Source organism: Mastomys coucha, unplaced genomic scaffold, assembly GCF_008632895.1.
Source record: "Mastomys coucha isolate ucsf_1 unplaced genomic scaffold, UCSF_Mcou_1 pScaffold22, whole genome shotgun sequence".
Classification (NCBI taxonomy): domain Eukaryota; kingdom Metazoa; phylum Chordata; class Mammalia; order Rodentia; family Muridae; genus Mastomys; species Mastomys coucha.
The window spans coordinates 266,808,522-266,834,217 of record NW_022196905.1 but is presented as its reverse complement, the minus strand read 5'-3'; the positions used below and the strand labels follow the sequence as shown (position 1 = coordinate 266,834,217).

The window sequence follows — 25,696 nt, the reverse complement described above, 5'->3', positions numbered from 1 at the left end:
CTCCTCCTCCTCCTCCTCCTTCATTTTCAACATGAGACTGTATCTCTAACTGAGAATTACTTGGCTCTGTGGAGAGCTATGAGAGTTAGGCAGGTCTTCTGTTTTGTGTCAAAGAACCCTTCAAAAGAACAGTGCCCTGGTTTCCTGAATATCAATTTGTGTTGTAATCCAAAAGCAAGAACCTTTTTTAAAATCTCAGTTTCCCACAAACATGCAGAGTCCCCTCCTCTTTAAAAGTTCTTGTTTTTGGCCTTCAAATATCTCTTTACACTTGCCCTGGATACAGGAATTCCTTCAGAAAGCAACAAAACTGCCAGGTTCCTGCTAGAATCATGGTATCCTTCCTGAGTAAAGGACTGGGAACCAGGCTGTCTCTTTTCTTCAGTACCTCATCCACCTATAACCTTTGAACTTCATAAGACTTAAGCAAACTAAAGGATTAGATTCCATGACAACTTAAAGTAATGAAAACCTTTCTCCGGGGAATCATCTGAGCTGTAGAAAGACTAGATGTAAACTTCCTAGGGTCACAGCATTTGACTCTTCCATGAGCCATTATGTAAAGGCAAGGGACATTCTTCCTAGACCTCCGCTAAGAGGCTACGGTTTGAGCCAGAAAGGTGTAGATGTGGGCTCAGATAGGAGGGGTTTTGTTTGTTTGTTTTGTTTTGTTTTTGTTTTGTTTTGTTTTTTTCTATATGTCTATAGGCATTTTGAGAAATTGGGGTAAATAGTGTATTTTTAAAATCCTTCTAAGCTGAGTGTGGTGATAAGTGCCTGGCATCCCAGTATAAAATTTTAGAATGATAGAAAAATTAGTTGATCAGCTTAAAGTCTGAGTCTGAGGCTTAGCCTTATTAAAGCTACAGTGTACTTTGGAAAATGAAGTGAATAGATGCAGGAGGATGAGGAGTTCAATGTAACCCTTGGCTACACAGCAAAGCAGAGGTCAGCTGGGCTATGTGAGACCCTATTTCAGGAACAATGAACCAACCAACCAACAACAATCCCCTAAAACAAAAAACAAAGGTGTTTCCAGTTCAAAGACTCTAGCATAAAGCTAGAAGAGCTCCATCATGGGAAAGCAAGCCATGCACAGTGCACACCAGTCTGCAGAGCCCACAACTTCTCATGATGGGGGCGACCTCTCTTTAGATACTCAGTGATCACACAGGAAATACACTCACGTGGAAATCCATACGCCAGGTATGTTAGTTCATTCCTGTAATCACAGCACTTTGGAGGCTGCAGCAGAAGGATTTCCTTAAGGTAAAGGCCAGCTGGAGTTGCATAGAATTCTAGGCAAATCTGGGCTACATAGTGAGTTCTGGGCCAGCCTGGGCTATATGCAAGTTTGAGATAAACTGGATTACAGAACAAATTCCAGACCAGAGTGGATATGGTAAGAGTGAGATGCTGTATCATATATTAGGAAATGAGTAAGTTAAAGTCTAAGACATGCCCATTGCAACTGTTCTTTTGTTTTCAAGCTTTTCTGTAGAAATCGGAAGCAGTTTACACCTGACAGTCACTCCTGAGAGAGCTTGGAGTTTTCAGGTGAGAAGCAGCAGCTTCTGGATGATTATGAAATGTCCACACTGCTATATTTGCTACAACAGGTTGCACCACGTCAACTTCTGACTGAAGATCTGGGTCCTCTCACTGCAACAGAAAAAAAGGCGAAGGTAATTTCCCACCTTAGGGAAGAACTGGGACTCAAAAAAAAAAAAAATCAGTAAGTGTATCCAAGCACTTAAAAGATTATGGAATTAAGAATTTATCGAATTAAAGAGAAGGCCTTCCTGTGAGTTATTTACTAAGGACCTCCTTGCACATCTCCTGCATCCTGAGTGTGGAAACTGCTGGGGTAATGCTGGCCAGAATTCAGGGATGAAGTAAGAAGTCTTGGAATGAAAGCAGAGCTGGCTGATTAACTGAGGGCTGGCGTCCTTAAATCCACACTGCTCTCTGAGATAAAAATTGAGTCTGTGTCTTAGATGACCATCAACTTCCCAATCTCTACTTAACCTTCCCCGGTGGTTTGAAATCTATTGTTTTCTCTCCTTGAGAAAAATTCTTATTGTTTTTCCCAAGGCAGCCAACTTTCTTCCACAGGGGGAAGAAATGTCCTGATAAAATAGAATCTAAACTACAAGGAAAAAAATGCCTTGAATCCCCACAATAGAGAAGTTCCTGGTGCTAGAAGACACAAAACTCTATCTGAAGGTTACTGAAGTAATGAATTAATGAGAAGATGAGAGAACTAGAGAGGTGCCCAGCAGTGGACTTGTGAATGTGTGGCGTTTCCTGCACGTTCGTGATTTGTCTGGACCTCTAGTGTTGTGCTGGTTAAGCCTGGGCTGGTTTGTTTCATTCAGAGCCTGGTTTCCAGCATGCCTGACTTAGTAACTGTAAATTCCATGGTGAGCTTGAAAATAGCCCTCTGTACACTTTTTCTATCAATTTAGCCTGGTCTTACCAGACCTGAAGTTTTACAAAATCCCCAGTATTATAAATTCCTATCAAAGGCCAGTGAGACATCTAGAGAAAAATGTTCTGTTAGGTTCACTAAAAATGAAGACAGCAGGTTTTCGCTTTAGTTCCTTGGATTATTTATTACAGGTCTACAGTGTATCTCACCTCCCCAGTCTTTTCTGAGGATATTTAAGTTCAGATTTCTCTCCCAGCACCTCCCAATAAACTCTTCTTAATAAATGCCAGTTCTGCAATCAAGTCCACTTTGCAAGAAATAAACATGCCACCAAGGAAATCTGCTTCCCCATGTTCCCACTCATCAACACCCAGCCACAACCCTGGCAATCCTGGTTTCAATTTTGAGCATCTCTAGCAGCAACTCGATGTTTCTGGGATGGTTAGATGAAAGAGGGACAAAGGTGATCTATTTCTATGATCCCACTACCTTTGTGCTATGGCTGTCTGGTTCCTACATCCTTAAGTCTTCAGCTTTTCTCTACCTCACTTTCTCTTTCTCTTGTCAAATGTTAGAGATGAGTTGTTGAGGGGGTGGAAACACATTACTGAAGGGCTTCAGGGAATTGGGGCATATTGAGAAAACAGAAACTCTCAGGTAGGCATTGAATTGTTTTCATACAAATAAACCTGTCAAAATTTGATGGTTGTGGTGGTAGTGGTAGTGTTGATGGTGGTGGTGGTGGTGGTGGTGGTAGTGATGGTGTGTATGTCCATGTGTGCTAGATGTTGATGTGTCACTGATTGAGCTAATTTGCCTGGCCAGGGATCTGCCTGTTTCTGCCTCTTCAAAGCTGGAGTGTATTACAGGTATATACCACCATGCCTGGTATTTTTATGTAGGTGATAGAGCTTGAACTCAGGTCCTTATGTTTGCATGTTAAATACATGCTGATTGAGCTGTCTCCCTAGACCAATGAATCAAAATCATGTCTCTTCTAAAAGGAGTCCATATTTTCTTTTGAGAAACTACATACCCCTCCAAGGAATAATACCAAATTACAGCAAACCTATCAAGTGATTATATGAGAATGATTCATGTGTTGACAAATGTTTAGTAAGCCCTGCAGATATGACAAGTAATTTTAGCTTTGGAGATACAGTGGTGAGTGAGATCCTACATTCCCTGTTGGTAAAAATAATGTATTTTAAAGAGAACAATAAAATAGTAATAATGGTCTTGTGACACCACAAAAGGAGAAAAGCCAGGTGTAGCAAAAGGTGAGGTAGTGAGCTCATCTGAGATTAGGAACTCTGAGTGGAGATCTGAATCACATATAAAGAGGCACAAGGACTAATGGCCTTTCGTGGCCTGAGCCCCCTACATGCTCAGCCACCTGGTGATGTCTGGGAGCATGGAGGTGACAGACAAGTTAAGTGCAGAAATGACAAGGCATTGAAGACCTGGGTAGCAGTGATGGGTGATGTAATCTGATTTGCACTCAAAGATTATCCTGCTTATTTATTTCATGACAGTGAAGAGGAAGCAGGGAGCTGATACAGAAGTATCTGCAAGTTCAGGCAAACAAAAAAAAGGATGGTGAAAACAAGCAGATGCAGGTGAGTGTGCCATTCACAACCTCTGCATGGAGGCTCCTGTCGTTTCATCGTCTCACGGCCACATATCTTCTCAGTAGAATCCTGAAAGGAGCACTCAGAAAGTTGAGGTACATTTTCCTTTTTTTTTTTCTTTCTGTGTTAGGCCTAATTAGAATATCAGATTTTTAAAAAAAGATTTATTTTATTTTAAAAAGATATACTTTATTTATGTGCAAACACTCTGCCTGCATGTATATCTGTGCACCATGTGCATGCCTGGTGTTTGATCAGGTCAGAAGAGGAATTTGGATCCCTGTGGCTGGAGTTGTGAATAGTTGTGATGGGTGTGAGTGCTGGGAACTGAACCCAGGTTCTCTGCAAGAGCAACATACGTTGGACAGCTAGTCGCCTCTCCAGTGTCAGAATATCAGATGTTTATGAAAAGGCTCCTGAAATGAAAAAGAAAGAAGGTAGAGAGAAGGAAAGGAAAGGAGGAGAGGGAAGAAGAGAGGAAGAGAGGAGGGGAGGGGAAGAGAGTGGGGAAAGGCGATGAGGGGAGGGAGAGGGAGGGGAGGGAGAGGAGAAAAAAGGGTGAGAGGAGGGGGAGGGGAGAAAGAGGAAGGGAGGGGAGAAGAAGGGTGAGGAAAGAGGAAGAAGAGGGGAAGCAGAGGATGGGGGAGGAGGGGGAGAGGAAGAGAGGGAAGGGGAGAGGACAGGAGAGGAGGAAAGGAAAGGAGGGGAGGAGAAGGGAGAAGAGTATGGAGGGAGAGGAGAAGGAAAAGGAGAAAAGAGAGCTAAATAAGATCATGTGAGAAGAAATAAAGGCACTTGATAAGGGGTGAGAAGTATGGGTGGGGGCATTCTGTTAAACAATTATGTCTAAGAGGAGAGGAAACAGTGTGGGACTGAATTAAGTCATGCAAACCCTCAAATGTTCCCAATAGGATAAGGTGTGAGAAACACGCCCCACACACACACGCGCACACATACCACACAAAACACACACATGTGCACCACACAAAGATACAGACACACCAAATGTTTTATTGAACTTTATACTGATTTATCAAAATTTTGACACTAAAATCTAGAGAGTACAGCCAGAAAGGGGATTTTTGTGGCATTTCTGTGTGTGTTTGGCAGGGTGGGAAATGAAACTTGAGCGTCGAAATGTTGGAATTTCCAGAAAATGTTCTTAGCTTTCTGTGGAGAAAAGAACAATATTGTTTAATTTGGAGCTATTCAAGAAAACGAAGGCTTCCCAGCAGACACTTGAGCTATTTTGTGCTTCTCCTCCACAATGGACACGTTTCTGATGTCTCATGTCACCAGATACAGATGAGGGCTCAGGGGATGGAAGAAGGAACCCTCATTTCATCTTTAAACAGGGAAATGAGAACAAGAAGTGAGTATCCCACTGTGGATCCAGAAGCCCAGGGTCTGGCTGGGGTCAGAGGCCTTGCTCCACACCCACCTTTGAGAACTAACGTCTGGTCATGTGACATGTGTCTGACTGAATCGGAGTCCCTTCTTCCCCCATGTTGCTGTACTTAGTACAGGGATAAGTTTCCTGGCAGGGAAAGTGGAACAAATGTTTATTTTGGAAAAAAAAAAAAACACATGTTGAAGTTCTCTCTCTCTCTCTCTCTCCCTCTGCTTCTCCCTCTCCCTCTGCCTCTCCCTCTCCCCTTCCCTCCCTCTTCTCTCTCTTCTCTGTCTATTTTTGCTTCTCTCTCCCCCTCTTTCTGTCTCAGTTTCTCTCTCCCCCTCTCTTTCCCCCTCTCACCCCCAGTCTCTCACAAACACACACATGCAAACCCTCAAACCATAGAAGGAGGATTTTTTTTTTTAACACATTACTTCAAGCCACCTGAAGATCTGCTCTCATCATTCTGTGGAGAGCCAAGTAAATTAAGACAAAAAATAGAACCTAAGGGGAAAATTTAAAGAGACTTAAAAGAATAATTCTGGAGAACATAAATGGAAAGATAATTTGATCGTGATTCACAGGGTTGTCGACTAATTGCCACTGTGGCATGTGACTGAGTGTCTTCTTTGTAGCTGGCCGTAGCTGATCCAATTCTAAGTGAACATAAAAGGAATGGATTTAAACTCTGTTGTTGTAATTCCTGGTTAATTATTACTGAGAACTATAGAGGATAAAATAATAGTTCAATACTAGAAGGTTTCTAGCTGCCAAGGGACTAAGTAAGCTGGGCTTTGGAAAAGTTTCTGCTTTGTTCTCCAGTCAGTCCACTCACCTTCTACTCATTGTCACCAGATTGTCCCAAGACATAGAGCTGGAGGTGTATGTGTGTGTGTGTGTGGGTATGAGAGAGAGAGAGAGAGAGAGAGAGAGAGAGAGAGAGAGAGAGAGAGAGAGAGAGGAGAGAGAGGAGAGAGAGAGACAGAGACAGAGACAGAGACAGAGAGACAGAGACAGAGATAGAGAGAGACAGACAGAGACAGACAGAGACAGACAGAGACAGAGACAGAGACAGACAGAGACAGAGACAGACAGAGACAGAGACAGACAGAGATCTGGAGCAGAAGGCTAAGAATAATTAGGAGGACTCAAGTCTGGATAGAGCTTAGCCTTGGGTTTCTGAGTCATGGATATGGCTTGAAAGCTAAAAGCTTCTCTTATTTCTCTCTGATTGTTTGATGTTTGGCATGTGGCTGATTTGCAAGTTCTCAGTCTAGGAACAATATCCAATTTATGGCAGCAATATGAATCTAAGAAGATTTAAGTTTGGGGACTGGGATATGGCTCAGTCAGTAAACTGCTTGCTATGCAAACATGGGAACCTGGATGGGATCTTCTTCAAAGAGCATGTAGAAAAAATCCAAGTAAGTTGGAATTCCAGCACTGGGGAGACAGAGACAGGAGGATTCCTTGTTTCCTTAGCCAGCCAGGCTGGTCTACTTGGCAATCCCCAGGACAGAGAGAGAATATATCTCAAGAACCAAGATAGGCAGCACCTGAAAAATTACAGCTGGGATTGTTCTCTGACTTCAAGAGGCAGTTGCATTCAAATGCATAGATATCTGCACACCTGTGTACTATAGACCAAAATGTTCACACAAGCATGAGATGTGCATGCACATGAGCATACACACACAGGAATATTTACACTGAGTATGGTAGTGTGTACTTGTAATCTCAGCATTTGTGGGTGAAGGACAAGAGGTGAAAACAGTAAAGCAGAGATTTTTAGCTGATAGGTTCTGACCCCTTGACTCTGTAGAAATGGAAAGCAGAGGATTGACTGCAGTTATGTCTAAAGAACTTTAAGTTCCAAAAGAACATGAGTTTTAGTTACATCCTTACCTGAAATGACACATTCAGGAAGAACTAAAAGATATTTCCTGGACCACAACTATTCTCTCTTGGATAGCTATAATCTCCATTTTTTACTTCCAATTCTAAACTTTCAGACAAATAAGAAGATGTACTCAACTCCTAGTCCAAACCTGCAAATCATGCATATGTAGATTAATGCAAATACCAATGCAAATCAGGCAGAACCACTGGGCTTCTGGGAAATTGCAAATGGAGCCCTTGATACAGCAGAGGTCAAATATCCTTGGCTTGGAGATCAATTCTACATGCAGATTTTGTAGGACAGTGGCAGCCCATAAGCACAGCAGTCTTCACATACTACGATTATTCAATGCTTGAATAGTTTTCAGTCATAATTAGAGGAGGTGACCTGGTTCAGTGAAAATGACAAAGAGCTGATGTTACTTAGTTCTTATAGCCCTGTGCATCTGTTTGATCTATCTTCCTATGGCCACTTTCCTCATTCATTCATTCATTCATTCATTCATTCATCTATCTACTTTTGAGACATGCATGGTCTCATATTGCCTAGGCTGTTCTAGAACTCATTCTGTGGCTAAGCATGACCTTGAACTTCTGATCCTCCTACCCCTACCTGATATTATAGATGTATACCACCATGCCCAACTTATGCAGTGCTGAGGGTCAAACTGACAGCTTTGTATTGCTAGGCAAACCATCAGCCAAATAAACCACATCTCTACCCCTTTTCTGAGTTTTTCACATGTTGTTCAAGACACCTCAGCTGGGGTGGAAATGGCTTTCATATTTTCAGTTGGCTTTGATCTGAATCCTGGATTTTCCTGATTGTCCAAAAAATGAGATACACCACCACTGGCCTTGGAGGACATTGAAGAATCTCCTGTGTTGACCTGGGGGCACCTTTCTTGAGAAACTGCACCAAGGTTGGTGACAACCTCTTCAAAGGCCAAGGTTACAAGAGCTCTTCAGCTTCTTTCCCTGCTGGTGTCACTTTGAACTACAGTGTGAATTACAGGGTAAGCAGTGAAGGAACAAGATCATCCACAAATACCTTTAGACTAGAATGTCCTTGGAGGAGTACATTGGATACTCTTGAAGCCAGCAGGATGGCCTGCTGCCAGACCCCTGTCCTTTGTCAGACTTTAGGATTTGTAGTAAGGATCACAAAATAGAGGATTATGTGATCCCCAAAGTCTACAGCCATGTTTGTGTATCTTGGGTGCTGAGTTTATGTGCTAGGGTTTTTTGGTTTTGTTTTGTCTTCAGCTAAATTATTTTGTGTTTTTATTTTCATGGTTTTGAGACAGAGTCTCATGTACCTTAGTGTGGCTTGGAATGAGTATGCCATACATCCAAGAGTGACCTTGCATTCCTTTTGCTTGTACCTGCTGAGGTTACAGGTATGTACTGCTTCAGATTTGTGCAGTACTTGGGATAGAACCTAGGTCTCTATGCATGCTAGGCAAGCACTTTACCTACTGAACCATAGTCCATGGCTGCTCTTTAATATACCGATTATGCCAAGTGATCAAATTTTGAATTTCATGAGTATGTCTTATCTAGTAAATATCTCACAGTGCCAGCCACAGTCTCTTGCTGTCCACATGGCACCCTTGATTCTACACATAGTCTGTGCTACAGCTTGACACAATGAGAATGTCACTGTTCCTATAACACATTTCCAGGACTGAGGCCAACAACAGACACAGGTCATTAAACACACTCACGGCTGAATGAGTAAAGAGAGGGCAGTATGGCTTTAATTAATTCTGCGCTGGGTGGAGATAGTTACTTCTGAGTTCCTCTGATCCCTGATTTACAAAACTGACATAAAATGCCAATTTCCTCCAACAAAAGAGTCTGGAAATTAAGAGATAAAAAAGCAAAGAGTGTTTACCAATATGTATTTTAAAGCTGTGGAATGGAAATTGGTGGGCTTAGATTTCACCAAACTCTATGTAGAATTTTTATAAAAAAAAAAAAAATCAGAAAAAAAATCTACAGTTCTAATGACCAGTAAGCAATGAAAACAGAATTAAAAGGGATAGGTTAGGTAGCAATAAAAGTGAGATATGGTAAGCCAGGTATATATTCCTTTATGATCCTAGTACTGGACTGGTGCTGATCTCCAGTTCAAGGCCAGCTTAAGCTATACAGCAAGACTGCTTCAAAGCAGGAGATGTGGAAGATGTGATGCTGTCTTTAGTTGGTACAGAGAGCCAGGAATTTGGGGATGGGTAGGATGAAGCTGAGGAGATTTTTTTTAAACAAGAAGAGAAAAGCCAAGTCAATTTGGCCATAGATAAAAGGGATGGATCTACATCTAGCATCAAGCTTACCCTCTGTAATTATTTACATTCTAGTCTATGGCTAGGTACCCAGCAGCATCAATGTTTGAAAGAGACAATTATTCTTGCTCCCAATTAGAAGGCACTATGTTCTCAGTCAGCTCTGTTGTCCAATAATCCATTCATCAGTTAGGCACTACAGTACCACAAACATTAATTCCATTACTGTATCTCGTGAGTTATGTTCCAACATTTATTGCCCAATAATTTTCAGAGAAAAATGTAATGACTTGGGTGGAGACATTATTAACACAGAGTGAGTTCTGGCAAGGGAGTTAGCAAAACCATGAACCAATCCAGAATCCCAGTTACAACAAACTTTCTCCAATTCCAAGCCTGGTCATTCAGCTCCAAATACTGTAAATAAGATGACTATAAATGTGGTAAGTATCAAGTTAGTTCCAGACTTTTGGAAAAATCACATCGAGTAAACAACATCAGGGCCTTTTTCTCATCCTCAAGAACAGCTGGGGTTGCCACTGATTTCTTTTAGCAGCAACTTCCACTAAATCTTTGCATAAAAAGAAAATCATTGTATGAAAAAAATTACTTTCTGAAACAGGCAATAGATTGTTCCTTTTTAAAAATCTCATGTGATAAAACAATATCATTAGGGAAATAATTCTAACAAGACTTTATAGGTTATTATAAGAAAATTTATCATGTGTTGTCTTTTATCACATTACCTGTCAAACTGCAGAATTATTAGATAAACGGTAATAGTGTTCATGTAAGATTTGCTAGAAGAAGTCGGGGAAAATACTGAATTTCCCACTCAGCAGTTGGATGCAGATTCTTGAAACCTCAGAGGTCTATTATAGGTCTGAGGCAGAAACAACAACAACAACAACAACAAGAACAACAAAAAGCAGACAAACAAACAAAAAAGCACGCAAATTCACTAATAAACAGAAATTTGGGTATTGTCAATCACACCCCTCTAGCATTGTGTGTGTGTGTGTGTGTGTGTGTGTGTGTGTGTGTGTGTGTGTTTGTAAATGAGTTTCATTTAGGTCTTTGTACTGTGCATGCACATGTGTATGTAGGTATGGAGAGGCCAGAGGTTGATGTCAGATGTCTTTCTGAAGTACTTCATCTTATTTTTGAGACAGAATCTCTCACTGACCCTGGATCCCATTTAGCTGAGCTGGCTGATTGGTGAGCTCAGAAATCTGCCCCTGTCCATCTCTCACACTGGGACTAATATGTGTGCCACCAAACCCAAAATTTTACCTGGGTTCTAGAGCTTGAACTCAGTTCCTTGTGCTTGCATAACAAGCACTTTAAAAACTGGGCTCTCTCCCTACCCTATTATAGCCCTCGGCATTTGAAAGGACCAGACAGTTTCTCCTAAGTCAGAAATGTGGTGGTAGGGCTGGAGCAGAGAAAACTGGTATTCCAGTCAGAGGTGGCAAGGATCTAGAAGAGGGAATCTGTGGGGTCCCTGGGGATGAGTTTTTAATGTTATCAACAGAAAATACATAGAATCTACATTGAGCAAAATATCCCATGGAATTCTAGCAGATGCAGTGTGAGTAATGGAGACACATGAGTTAAAGGCAGAGGGAAGAAGAGGAGGCCTCATCCAGCAGTCCCTACTGCCCACATCCACCAGTTTCTCTGTGGGGAGTTAGCAAACACTTGAGTGTCTGGGAAGCTGCATGGAGGGACTCTGCTGGCTGCAAAACCAGGAGCTAATCCAAGTAAGAACATGATAAAATCATGCGGATGATGTTAGCGCCTCAGACTCTGAGAAGGAGTGGGCAGCTGAGGTGGTGGAAGAGACTGAGAGAGCAGTTCTCTCCTTCTCTATCCTCTTGTACATGAATGGTATTGCAGAAACATAGACAAACATATGTGAGCCTTTCTAAAATGTCAGACTTTCTTGATTAACAATAAATTCACAGTATTTAGTGGTTTCAGTGTCACCAGTTTGTTGTATATAATCCTGCCTCCCTTGGTCATCGGTCAGACAATGAATGCATCTTTCCTTATTCAGCCTTAAGTCGTGATATTAACTCTCATGTCACACAGTATACAGTACATTTATCTGTATGCACGTCTCACGTCTATATGGTTTACAGAATGGATACAAGTTAAAAGGGGTATAGCAGAACTCAAAACATTTCAGAAGTGGGTTGAAAGTCTATGATGGTGAGAAAAGGACCCAGCCCAGTGCCAGGAGGAAGCTGCTGCTGGAGCTGCTGGAGTTGGGTTTGAAAGCCAAGCTAGAGCACTCAACTGCAAAATGGAAGGTCAAACTGAGTCCAGGGCAGAAAATGTGTGAGGAGCCCTAAGCTAGGTCCAAGTCCACAGGGGTGAACAGGCAAGGCTTCAGGCGTGTAGTTGGCTGTTAGTTGGGTTGAATACCAGTTTCTAGAAGAAAAAGAACAGCTCAAGTCACCCAGCAGTTTAGGAACTACTGATATAGTTCTGCTATAAGTGGCCATGCCTGTGGCTCACAGTTTGGCTTGGGTCAGGAAATTGGATGCTAACTGAACTGCAGGAAGAACAGCTAGGCAGGCCCATCTCTGTATTGAGAGAGTCATGATCACAGGAGCTGGTGCAATGAAGGTGTTGGTTTTTGCCATCTAGAAGGCTTACAATTTGGGATGCTTTTCAAATGTCTAGGTAAGCATGGCAATGCAAATCTGGAGCAAGACAAGAATGTGGGCACTCAGCCACTGAGAGCTTTGTAAGCAGGTTCCCAGATCTTAATGGCACCTAAGGTTGAGTCTAAGCCCTGGGGCAACTTCCTGGAAGAACTAGAAACCAGGAAAATAGCTTCAAAGTGCACAGTAGACAAACACGCCTGCTTCTTAGCTTCACTGAGATCTCTATCTATAGATCTACATCAGATCTTCAGAGATCTGATCTGTAGGTTAGCAGGGAGGAGAAACAGGACTGCGGAGGCAGTAAATCCCATGAGCTATTAACATGGGCATCTCCACCACCTGCCAGCTCAGGATAGACTCACCGATGAGGAGGCTGCAGCTACAGGAGAGTTGATTCACAGGAAGAGAAGGCGCTGGTGTTCCAGAATAAAAAGTCTGCGCCCCCATAGAGATAGATACTGAAATAGAGTATTCTCTGAAAGTACGTGAACATGATGAATAAGTCACTGGCTATCCTTATGCCCTGATGCGGTCTCTGGATTTTTGAGTTCTAAAGAAGGATCACAGGAGACCAAGATCTGTTCTGCAGGTTACCTGGTGGTATTTTCACGGGTGGAAGGAATAATTCATGAAGTCTGTCCCCATCTCATTATGGAACATGTTTTACTCATTTACTTAATTTACTGAAGATTTTAATATCACATGGCTGCCAGAAGGACATGGAAACATTTAGAAGCGGGACTCAGGGCATTAACTTCAAACGCCCACTCCTCAACCTTCTGCCAAGAAATAACAAAATATTTGTCTCTGAGATAGTTAACCTCCCTTCCATACGCAATCTACAACACATTACCTTGGCAAGCTCTGCTCTGTCCCCCTTCCCCCCCACAGGGGATGGGAATCGTTTTACTTAGATTTCCAACTTTTCCCACGAAGATGAGAAACACCAGGAACACACAGCATTTTCCAACAAATTAGCTTGTCCTGAGATCATTTTTCATCTAATTTAAGGGTAAATGTCACAGATGTGTTTCACTGTATTGGAACTAAGGAAGTGAAGTTCCAAATGCAGTCAAGAAATGCAGTCCGTAGTCCCTGGGGGCACAGTCAGGGTTTTTATCTGCAAGGCACCCTACTCCTGTCCCACAGAGTCAACAGGCACTTTTGAGTGTGACCCTCCTCTAGAGACAGGGTGTGGCATCTTTTTCTATTCTTTTTCACTCCAAAGACTCTGGATATATTAGGTGAAATCAGCCATTGACTTTCTGATACATTTTGCCCAAGACAGAGTTGCTCAATGTGCCAATCACCAGCGAGGAATGATTATTTATTCCTAAGCAAGGTGCTTTGAAGAACAGTGGGATGTGGCTCCAGAGAAATGACACATTTTTCTCTGTTTTTCAAGTAGTTCATGGAAAATACTGATGTGAAGTACCAATTATTTCTCCCCCCCACCCCCATGAATAGGGCTGGAAGTCTTATTGTATGCTTTAAAAGTCACTTATAATTTGCTCACCTCTTTTTTAATTCCACAGCAAAAAGGATGTATTTTTCTTGTTCTAAAGACTCAAGTTCAGTCTGTCTTCCTATTTGGTACAAGGGACTCTCTGGGACACTGTATTCTCATATCCCCCCCAGATATCATTATGGGCTGTAAACTGTAAAAGATTGATGTCTACCAGGAGGACCTCCAGAGACTGCATGCTAGTTAAAATAACAAAATACTCCCTGTTCTCTGGATGTGTCTGAAGAATAGCCCATGGTCATTGTTTCCCAGGCTGGAGTGAGCTTCTGCCTTTAAGACAGTCCATTTTGGACCCAAACTAGATACCTTGCCCAGCTAATTCTCTTACTAATGAAGTTACTAACAGAGACCTTCTCATTGTTTAATCTGAATGTTTGAATGAGTCTTAGCTGCTGTCTGGTCACCATGCTGGAAATAAGAGTGCACAGTCCTAAATGGGCCATCTCTATCACTCTCTCCAAGGATCAGGTAACATTAGGAAAGAGGAGTCAGAAAGAATGTAAAAAGTAGAAGAAGGTGGCACTTTCTGAGGATGTCTTTTCAAATAATGGCTGCTGAGGGAAGGAGCGACATTTTGTTCAGTGATATAGCCATTGTTCCATTTAGTCACTGAGTCATACACACAGATATGAAAGCAGAAGAGAAAAGAAAAGAAATCAGCAGAGGGGACAAGGGGGGATCATGGGAAGTAAATTCAATAAAAAATACATAAAGAAAATGGCTCTCTAGGCATGCTCATGGAAGCAGAGCAGCTGAGAAATTTGAACAAGGTTGAAATGATGTCCCATGAATGCCTTTTCTTTTCTTATCACAATTCTCTGAATTAGAAGTAAACAGAGAAGGCAGAAGAGAGAAGATATAGGCTTATATTTTTCAAAAGCTACTTTAATAAGGGTTCTTATATGCTTCAATCTCCCTTATAGCCCACCAACCAAAGGTAGGGGAGGAAGATGGCTAACAGGATTAGGGGGATATGGACCTGTTTAGTAGTAGTTCTTTTGGGGTGGTTACAATCTTCACTGTCAGCAGTCCAGTCCACTAGTGGAACATTCAGACATGAATCAGCAGCAGCAGTTCGATCCAGAAGAAACCACAAGGCTCTGCTGATCTGATCAGCACGAGTCTGCTGAAGCACTAAAAAGCAGCTGAAACACCACCAGAAGTTCTTTGGTTCTCTCTACAAAGTCATGACAAGTGAAGATCAGAGAAGAAAGCTAGGCAAACCAATGCAAGAGTGTCATCGATGAAGACTAGCAGCAGCCGAGACCAATGAAGACTAGCAAGGCGAATCAATGCCAGAGCCCAGTCCACTGTCGGGTTATACTTATACTCTTTCCAAACATCATGTGCCCTCTCATCCACTCCAGCAAAACACCACATGCCCATTCACCAGACAGCTTCCAGAAAAACACCATTTGTCTGTTCTCAGCAAAACATCCTCTCATAAGATGGCTTCCAGAAAAACATCACATGACACAACTGAGATTCCCACTTCAGGAAACTGACACTGTCCTGTGTTACTTTTCCCAATGCTGTAACAAAATGCCTAATTAAAACAACTAGAGGAAGAAAGGAATGATTTTGGCTCATGGTTTAAGGGTGGAGAAGCCAATGTAGCAGGTATATGAGACTTCTGGTCACATTGCATCAGCAGTCAGGAAGCAGAAAGAGATAAACGTTATGCTGAACTCTTTTACTCTTTTCTTTCTTTCTAGGACCACAGCCAATGGATAGATACCACCCATAGGTAAAATGGATCTTTCCACTTCAATTCACCCGACCTAGAAACTTCTTCTCTCATATGGGCCCAAAGGTATGTGTCCTAGCTGACTCTATATTCTGTTATGTTGAAAAATCAGTATTAACAGGCACTAAGAGAGACTGATAATTGGTAGAAAACCCTGGAGTCCAACTTCTTAGGTACCAAGGTCAAAGACAGAGAACCAGAAATCTGTGAGAATCTAAAAGTTATCATTAAGGCTCATAAGAAACCTGTAATTCGGAGTCTGTCCTGCAGTTTCTTCTGGGAAAGGAGACACTCTGATTTTGAGCCCAGAGCTGCCAAACATGGGTTGATGCAGATGAGAGTGTGCTAGAACATTGATGTGGCTTTATTGGATACGCATACTTCTCATGATCTCCATTACCTAATATAGACCCCTTCCTGTTATGTTTTCCCCCCGAATGCCTAGAATAGATTACTGCATGGTTTCCAACTTTTCAACTTTTCAGGCCATCTGGAGGCTTTGGATGAAAGACATCTATAATCTTAAAGTGCATTATCTGTATTATCATACCGAGTTCTGGGAAACGATTGCTCCCGTGCAGAGCTTTTCCCAGCAATGCCTAACACCAGGATAACCTGCCTGTCTAAAAGGAGGGAATTTAGAGAGGACAGAGGTTAGGTGGAGCTAACAGAGGTTAGGTGGATAAGAGGAAAATGGTAAAGGGGTAGCAACACAAAGGCAGAGGAAGTCAAAACAGCAGTAGTTGATACATGGACCTATTTCAGACACTTCTGAAATGTTTACAATGTATGGAAATCTTCATATATTATAGCTTGAATATGAAATGTCTCCAGTGAGCTCATGTGTTTTCAGCTGGCAGCTCTGTTTTAGAAGGCCTGGAAACCTTTAGGAGGTGGGGTTTTGCTGGAGGAAGTGAGCCACTAGGAGTAGGCTTGCCCTGTGGATTGCTCCGATCCACTGTCTGTCTGCTGTCAGCTTCCAGTCTGTGGACACAATGTGACCAGTCACCTCATCTCTTCTGCCACCATTCCTCCACAACCATGTTGGACTGTAGCCTCTCAAACTGTAAGCTAGAATAAACCTCCCTCCATTAAGTTGTTTTTGTTGGGTATATGATCATAGCAATGAGCAAAGTAATACACAAGGCAACTAACACGATGGAGCAAGAAAATGATGGTGCCTCCACATCTGTCAGCAGCGAAATGCTGAAAGACCCAGTCAAGAAACTTTGGGATCATTTACTTCAAGGCATCCGTAGAAATGTGCAAAGAACATGCGCAGGGGTTGGCAGTTCCTTTTTAGTTTTACAATTTTAGGCAAATATCTACATTTTTCTGGCTTTTAGCTTCTACCTGTATCAGGCAAATGACACAATTGTTACATCTCTATAGGAAAGGCACCATTGTCCTGTAGGCCACTGAGGGGACGTGGCTGTAGAGCTAGGGTGGAGACAGAGGGCAGGTAGGCTAGCTCCTCTTGGGTGGGAGGTTGGAGCAGCCTTATAAAACCTTCATGCTGGGCTTTGAAACCTGAGCATAAATGCTTCAGATAAACAGAGATGGCTTGGTGACTCTTTCTGGTAAAGAGCTGGGAAACCAGCAATTATTAGGGTCCTAAAGAGATCATCTTCTCAATAAACCTTTATTTATTCATTCATTCGTTTGTTTGTTTACTTATTTATTTATATTCTGAAGGATTTGTCTGTTTATTTATTATTTATTTATATTTTGAGACAGGATCTCATTCATGTAGTTTAAGCTGTACTCAAACTTACTATATAATACAGGATGAGCCTGAACTCCTCTGATTCTCCTACTTCTCTCAAGTGCTGAGATTACAGATATGTACCACTACATTGGATTTACATGGTGCTAGAAATAGACCACAGGGCTTCCTGCATGCTAAGTAATACTCTACCACTTGAACTACAAGAATGAACTATTAATAAATTATTAGTTGATGTTAAACATTAATTATCAGCATTGGCAGCTAATATTGTTCTAGACCTGGAAATCTATTAAGGAGTACCACTGACAAGACCCCTGTCCTCTGATAACAGTGAGAGTTGGTAGAGTACATACAACAGTAGCATCCTTAGGGCATAATATGATGCAATGAAATTCCCAATGATAGTATGACGGGAACAGTCAAAAATGCAAAACAATGGACTGTGAGTGTACAAGTACCAAATAACTTAGAGTGCAGAAGTAGAGAGGGCTTCTATGGAGTGGAAAGATGCAGATGAAAAAGGATCCTGTAAGTGCCCTAAACATATCAGCACATGGGATGACTTTAAGTTGGAGTCAACTACACAGAAGTATTCAGACATGGACAATGACTAGGTGAAAGGCAAGTTAGATAGCTGGAGTTGTATCCTGTGGAGCCTTGTAACTCTGGTTGGGAGTGTTGATTTTATTACCATGTATAGAGAGAGGCAACTCAGAGCTAAGCAGTGACAAGATCAGAGGGAAGTATCTCTCACAGAGAGTAGGCTACGTGTTGGACATGTTGGGTAGGAGGTGCAAGGAGGGCAGGAATAGAACCAAGTAGAACAGAATCCTCATCTTAGAAATGATGGGGACTATTTGAATGTGGTGACAGCTGTCAGTGATGCCACCACTCAGGAGGATGAGGCAGGAGGATCTCAAGTTCTAGCCACTCTGGGCTATATAGAAGGTTCTAGGTGATCCTGGCTTACATAGTGAAAGCCTGCTTAAAAAGAAGCAACTTTATTAGCTACCTTTTCTGTTGCTGTGATCATATAGCTGAGAAGGGTGAAGGAAATGGGGGGTTGTTTGGATTTGTGACTTGAGGGTATGTCCATACTATGGGAAAGCACAAGGCAGGGGTGTGTGAGAGCTGGTCACATTGCACCTACTATTTACGGTTGGGTGGGATGGTTTGAAATGTCTTCCCTAGGCTCTGGTATCTGAGTGTACAGCTCCTCATTTGTGGTACTGTTTAGGAAGGCTTAAGTGGTATAGCCTTGATAGAGGAAGTTTGCCACTGGGGACAGACTGTATAATTACATAGCATCACCAAATCTGTGCTTGTAATTGAGGGTGGGAGTTATCAGCTCCCGGCTCTGGCTGCCATGCCATGGCTTCTGCTTGTGACCATGATGGACTCTTATCCCAACAGAATATAGACTAACAAAACTGTTTCTTCCATAAGTCTTAGCCATGGTGTCTTTTCACAGCAACAGGAGTAACTAATGCAGTGAGCCTTCTCTCCTCAGTTAACCCAGTATAGAAATGCCTTCTCAGACATGCCCAGAGGTTGGTCTTCTAGGTGATTCTAGATCCTATATAGTAGACAATGTTCATCATCACTGTCTTTTCCTAGAATGTCAGTAGTGAAGATGGTGAGAAATGGAAGCCATTATCTGAAAGAGGTTTTTAAATAGAATCCAAATTACATTTACTTGTATATAAATGTGTGTGTTCATGTACGTGTGTATAGAAATCCTATGATTTTGTACCAAAGAAAGATTAGAAGTCTATGGTATATGACCTGGAACACACCCATCTCTTTCTATATAGGAAAGAAACTTCTGTGTTGAACATATTAAGTTTGAGAACTTGATGGGTACTTCATCGAACATGCCAGGTGTGCTGAACTGACAGTGGCCTGTAATGCTAGGTTTTGTCCTGTAGGAATCACAAGAACACTGAGCTGGGCTCTAGTGAGTTTTGTTTCTTTAGTTTAGTTTTTGTTGGTTTGTTTTACTAGTTTTCTATTTGGAAACACTCACTTTAACATCGGTGTGGCTGACTAAAATGCTAACAAGTTCAACCAATCTAGAGAGACAGCCTAGCAGTGGAAATGCAAAGTGTGTTGGACTCTGGGGACTGGAAGTGGTCTCTATGGGTGAGAGAAACCAGTAGCCAAGCTTGTGATGACACTGTGGATACATCAGGATAGACTTAATGAGATTCTGTGTTTAATTTTGATTTTGGAGCAGGGTCACAAGTTATCTAGGTTGTGGTCTTGTACTCGTTGTGTAACCATAATGTACTAGATATAACATAAAGTACTAGAATTGCAGGTGTAATCACCACACAGAGTTTGAGAGGTGTTCGGGGTGAACACAGGGTCTTTGCAACCCTCCTTGGCTGAAGTACTGGAGAAACATGCATATAAAAGACACACAATCCAGATATTTTAATTATAAGCCATATGCCTAGATTGGGCAGAACTAAGTAAGGGTATACTAACTTATTCCCCATCTATGAAGCTCCTTGTTATTTGTTGTTTTTCCTGGTCCATGGTGACTCCTCCTCCTCCATCTTCTTTCTCTCCTCATGGTTCTCCTCCAACCTCAAGCCCAGGAACCCTAAACCCTGTCTATTTCTTCTGCCTAGGTATTGGCTATGGGCATTTTTATTCACCAATTAGGGATAACTTAGGGAGCAAGGTTATATAGCATCACTTGGATCTACCTGAGATCTCTAAAAGCAACCAGTATTTAGCATAGCAAAAGCCCAAACCTCAACAAGCACTATGGAGATGCTCATCTCCCACCCATCAAAACCTTACCTTTGAGTATGTGATCTCTTTAGAAAGTCTACATGTAGACTCTGGGCAGGGTATGGGTATGGTGCCTGGGTATGGGCAGGGGCTTTCTGGTCTCAGTCACTTATTCACACGTATTTGCCAAGCACTTGGTGCTCCTGACACTGGTCCCACTCTTGGCCTATGTATTTCCCTGGCAATCAGAGATGGTAAATGCTTATACCTCAAAAAAGAACGTGATGCTGAGACAAGTGAGTGACCTGCCTAGGACATCTACTAGTAAGGAACAGGTCACCCCTGAGTCTACCTCTAAAATCTCAATCTCTTCAATTCCATTAGATTAGCATCTCACATCAGACTATGTCAGAATATAATGTATCAGAATTAAAAACAAAACAAAACACCACAGCTAGCTTTAAGTTTGGAAATAACTGCCAATTGAAAACTAAAACTGACCTTCAGGGTAATATCTCACTCATTTAAAGTAAAACTTGGCATTCATTATCAGCTAAACACATACACATGAATGCACATACACACGTAAACATGGACAAAAATGAAAAACCCCACCACAAATGTAAAGAATAGCTTGAATGCCAGAATTGGTAGGAAAACCTGAACTTAGTATTCACAGGCTTCCACCCCTGGGCTGTTATTTTTGAGGGCACTGCCCTTCTATTTGTTTGTTTATTTGTTTGTTTTTGTTTGTTTTATGGTGCTGTGAACTCTCAGAGCTGTGATCTCTCTGACCTGTGTCCTCCAACTCAAAAGCAAAACAAACAAACAAGCAAATAAAAATCTCTGCATTTGCATTAGTAAAATATAAATCTAAAGAGATAAAAAAAAAAAAAAAAGATAGATCTCAACCAGAGAAATCTGGTTTGGATCAAAGCAACTAAATCATTAATCTGGCTCTTACTCCAAACTGGAACTAGCCCAGCTCCAAACCATGATGTATATGGAAGAGGCTGGATACTTAGAGGGATATTAATTCTTCCTTACTGTTGACGTGTTCTCACTGACAGGAGGAGATGGAGACCAATGGTAAATACTGAAGGACTGGCTTTGGATATTTTTAGCTTGATTAAAATAAGGAATGATTTAAAACTATTTCAAACAGATCTTCCCACAGAATCCTGTAAGCTTCCAGCACGATTTCTGCAGGGAAGAAAATTTGGCTACAGAGTTTGGATGTTGGGGAGGTGTTCCATTTGGACAGAGCCTCCATCATTCAGGGCTTATACTCCAGTCCAAACAACCTTGCTTTTATATGAAAATACAGAACTTGGTTTTTATTGTCTTATAGGGGAAAACCCTGGCAGTTCCCATGACCTGCTTGAGGATGTTAAAGATCACACAGTAGGGGGCTGGAGAGATAGATGGCTCAATTAAAGTGTTTGCCTTTCAAGCATGAGGACCTGAATTCTATCCCCAGGACTTGTATTAAAACAAAACAACAACAAGAAAACCTACAACTGGGTATGAGAGCACATTCTTGTAATCCCAGCCCTGGGAGGCAAAGACAGACAGACAGACCCCTGGGGTTCACTGGCTGACCTCCTGGAGGAGTCCTGGTGAGATAGAGGATCTGTCTTGAACAAGCAGAATAGTGCCTGAAGTTATTCTCTGGCTTCCACATGCATGCATACATGCATCTGTACACACATGAACACACACACATACACACACACACACACACACACACACACGCACAATCGTACAAAGTTGGCAAGACAACACTCTGTTTATCTCTGAAGGATATTCCCAGTTGATATTAATCACAGACAAGTTCTGAATTAGAGGTGACAGTATTGTGTACCAAGCTTACATTCTGTTACATACAGCCTGTTTCCTTCTCCTTAAGCCAGCCTCATAACGCAAAGAACTAGCTTGCTGGCTTTTAGAGCTAGAGCCAGGGAAGGGGTGGAGTAGGACTGGGTAGGGTGAGGTCCCAGCCTTGTACTTAGCACCAACACTGCTATTTCTTCCCCCAACCCCTACTGCTTTTGCTAGAAGCCTGGTGATACTGAGAGGCAGACAGACAATCACCCTTCTGCACTCTCTTTTGCAGGGTTGGAAAGCAAGTCCTAGTTTGGTCCTTCTGCTAGTCTGACTCATTTGCCCACTCAAAGGGCAAGCAAGGTCTCCTGGACAAAGGTCATCTTTTGAAGCCAATGGATCTGGCTCACTTCCTGCACTAAAATATTCACGTAGTGACAAAACCCTTAGACCTGTCCTCCAATAGCATTCTCTTACCTTGACTTCATGTCTAAGCTTCATGCTGGGAATCCACAGTTCAATATTTCAGTAATCTTGATTGTCAATTTGATGGGATTCACAGTGGAATCAAACTTCTGGGCATATCTGTGAGAGTCCGTAGATTTAGGTTAATTGAAGTGGTCAGATGTAACCTGGATATGGAAGGTACTACTCCACGGCTAGGGTTCGGATTAAAAGGAAAAATCTAAGCACCTACATTCACCACTCCCTGACATGTGACCAGCTGCCTCAAACACCAGGGCTTCCCCACTATCATAAGCCATACCCTCAGACTCTGCACCAAACCCAACCCAACCCAACCCAACAAACAAAAAAGCCCTTCCTGAAGTTGCTTTAGCTGGAATTTTGTTGCAGTCGCAGCAAAAGAAACTGACATATTGCCTTTCAATTGAGGGGGAAAAAGTCATCTGAGCATAAATGCACACACATGCACTGACCCACACATGTGCACACATTTGATCAAGAACTCATATAGCTAGGTTTGTATGCTGTGCACTGATAGTGAGCAAGTAGAAGTCTTTATCTCTGTATGACTCTGTGATAATGCATATTCAAACTTCAAGTGTGTGTGTGTGTGTGTAGCCCAGAGGTTGACTTTAGTTATCTTCTGTCATGGTCCACATATTGTTGAGACAGGGTCTCTCTCTGAACCTGGAGTTTGCCATTTCAGTTAGACTGCTGTCTGCTATCTTTGTCTTCCACTCCTGTACAACATCAACTTCAGTTTTTACAGGGGTGCTGTGGGTCCAGATTCAGTCCTTATGTTTGTGCAGCAAGAATGTTTCCCACTGAGCCATATTCCCAGCCTCCAAGCTCATTTTACATAATTTATGGCTTTGCCTGTTCCTATTTGTACATTGTCAAAGGAGATGGAAAGGCTAAATAGGATTCTATAGAAAGAAGCTAGATCCATCTACTGCTATGCCTCCACCTGCAGATGTGCTGCCCAATCAGGTAGGCTCCTGCCCAGCCGCTGGTCACTAGCATGTCTCAGCAGTAACACAGGCACACACAGGCAAAGCTTCTCTAGCTGGATTCAAATGTCTTCTTTAACAAAGGTTAGAACTGCCCGCAAGTGATGCATTCAGTAACATTTTGTTCACTTTCTTGAAAATCTCCATGCCAATTGTCCACATATATTGAACTCCTTAAGAACCAAACACATGTAATTTTCTTTTCAGTCGGAGTGGACAGCATCCCTTAGAGACACAAAAGCCTGACCAGAGACTTCACTTAACCTGCTAGGTACCTTTAGAATATTCCTGCATTCTGCCTGTTGCCTTTGCAGTAAAAGAAGGTATACTTGAAAACTTAGAAAAGGAGATTCCAGAACTGTAGGACCAGGCAGGGGTGGGAAACCATGGAGCCATGGGGAACAGGCCTGGATGAGGAGTGGCGTCAAAATGTGTCCCAACCCCAGAAATCTCGGACTGAGGACTGCTTCCCACCTGCTCTGGCTCTGCATGTCCTATCGCACAGAGACCTCTGTCCCCACCTTTGCCTAAATCTTTGCCCACTAGAGGAAGTCATATAACCCAGTAGCCAGGTTAAACTTCTTTTCTACTTACAAGGTCATGTCCAGCAGTACCCAGAATTCCCCCTTATGCAAATAAGGCATTTCTAGCACCCTGGCCTGGCCAATGATGTACACACATCTCATCATTGCTACTCACCCCTGAAAGGGTTTAAATTGCCTTTGTTTCCTCCAATTAAACAAGCTGTCTCCCTGAAGCCTGATTCTCAAGACTCTGTCCTTACCATGAGGTCTTGCCACCTGAGGTCTCATCACTCCCAGCCATTCCTGCCTTGCTTTTCCTCTCAGGCCACGGGTTATGGGTGGGAGAGCAAGTGAGAATGGCACAGAGCCCCACCTTCATTCCCAATTATAGGAATAAACATCTCAAAAACCTGAGATTCTCCACTTAAAAATCAATTATAAAATGATGCTTGCTGTGGGGAGTCAGTGAGATCAGCTCTATCAGATGTCTAGCATTCTGTGCATTACGTGAGATGGATCTGATTTGGTAGCTAGCATTGCTGTCATATTATTATCATTATAATAATAATTATTGTTAATAACCACTTACTCTTCAGATGATCTGAAAAATGTAGTGGCATTTCTGGGATTAAATCACATTATATTTTATGTATATAAATGTTTACCTTTTGAAACAGGATTTCCTTTGGTCTTAGCTTGATTTGTAGCTGAGGTTGGCCTTGAATTGATCCTCCTGAGTGCTTTGAGAAATTCTGAGAGGATTTGAGGCATGTGTACCATGCCACGTTGGAGATGGAACCCAGAGCTTAGTGCATTTAAAATAGATTTTAAAAGGAAACTTCTGAGTTCTCATTATAAGAGTTGTTTCTCTGGAGTGTTGCGAAGATATTCCAGTTTTCCTAACAATTATTCTTTCTGCTCTCAACACAGTTAGAGTTTAACAGCCTGGGTTCTTTATTGTATTCAAGTCTGCTAGGGTGATGTCGAGCCCTGAGTTGGAGTGCAGGAGCCAGTATGGACTCCCCGTATGCACAGCCATCATCTGTGTCCTGGACTCTTTTATTTGCTCAGGGTCTGCTGGCTACAAAATTGTGAGGGTTTAGAGATACCATTGGCCACGTTAATCTCATCTGCTCTCACCCAAGGTCACCCTTTGAGGGTTGTGAGCACCGCAGCTCTGCCTTTCAATGTTAATGGATATCACTAGGCAGAAGGTGAGCTTTGATTTCAATTCAAGTTCTGGGTAGGATGAAGAAGCAAGAGTCATTTGAGAGAGTAGAGTAAAGGCTATCAGAGTAAGATAAGAAATCTAAAGGCCAATGGTTGTAAATGAAACAAGACTTCAGCTGGGACCTCCCTTAACAAAGCAACAAAACAAGATTAGAAGAAGGTGAAAGAACACATTTTTCCTGAAGATGGTGGATATTAGAGTGGGCCAGAGGCTGACCCTATTTTACTGTTGTCTTCTTTCTTTTAATTCAACTCTCTCCTTTTGTGTGTGTGTGTGTGTGTGTGTGTGTGTGTGTGTGTGCCTGAGCAAATTTATGGGACGGTACCACATACATGCAGAAATCTCTGAAAGTCAGAAGAGGGTGTTGAATCTCCTGAAACTGGAGTTTCAGATGGCTGTGAACCCCCATGTGAGTGCTCAGAGTTCAATCTGAATCCTCTGTAAGAATAACACGTGCCTTGAACCACAGACTCATCTCTTCAGCCCCCTCAATTCTCATTTAGTATCTACAAAGATTATCTGAGCCTGGCTTGCCAGCATGAATCTGTGAAGCAGAGGACCCCTGTCTACTTCATCCCCCTC

General features: G+C 42.2%; 1 long non-coding RNA gene across 4 annotated transcripts in view; it reads left to right on the top strand.

Moving 5' to 3' along the window:
• The window catches only part of LOC116068200, a 119,080-nt gene that overhangs the window by 2,994 nt on the left and 90,390 nt on the right, over positions 1–25,696 (top strand). For all 4 annotated transcript variants that reach the window (XR_004109492.1, XR_004109490.1, XR_004109489.1 and 1 more), the window contains exons 2-4: positions 1,491–1,685; positions 3,967–4,050; positions 15,558–15,655. This is a non-coding gene — a long non-coding RNA (uncharacterized LOC116068200). The remainder of the gene's footprint in view (positions 1–1,490; positions 1,686–3,966; positions 4,051–15,557; positions 15,656–25,696) is intronic.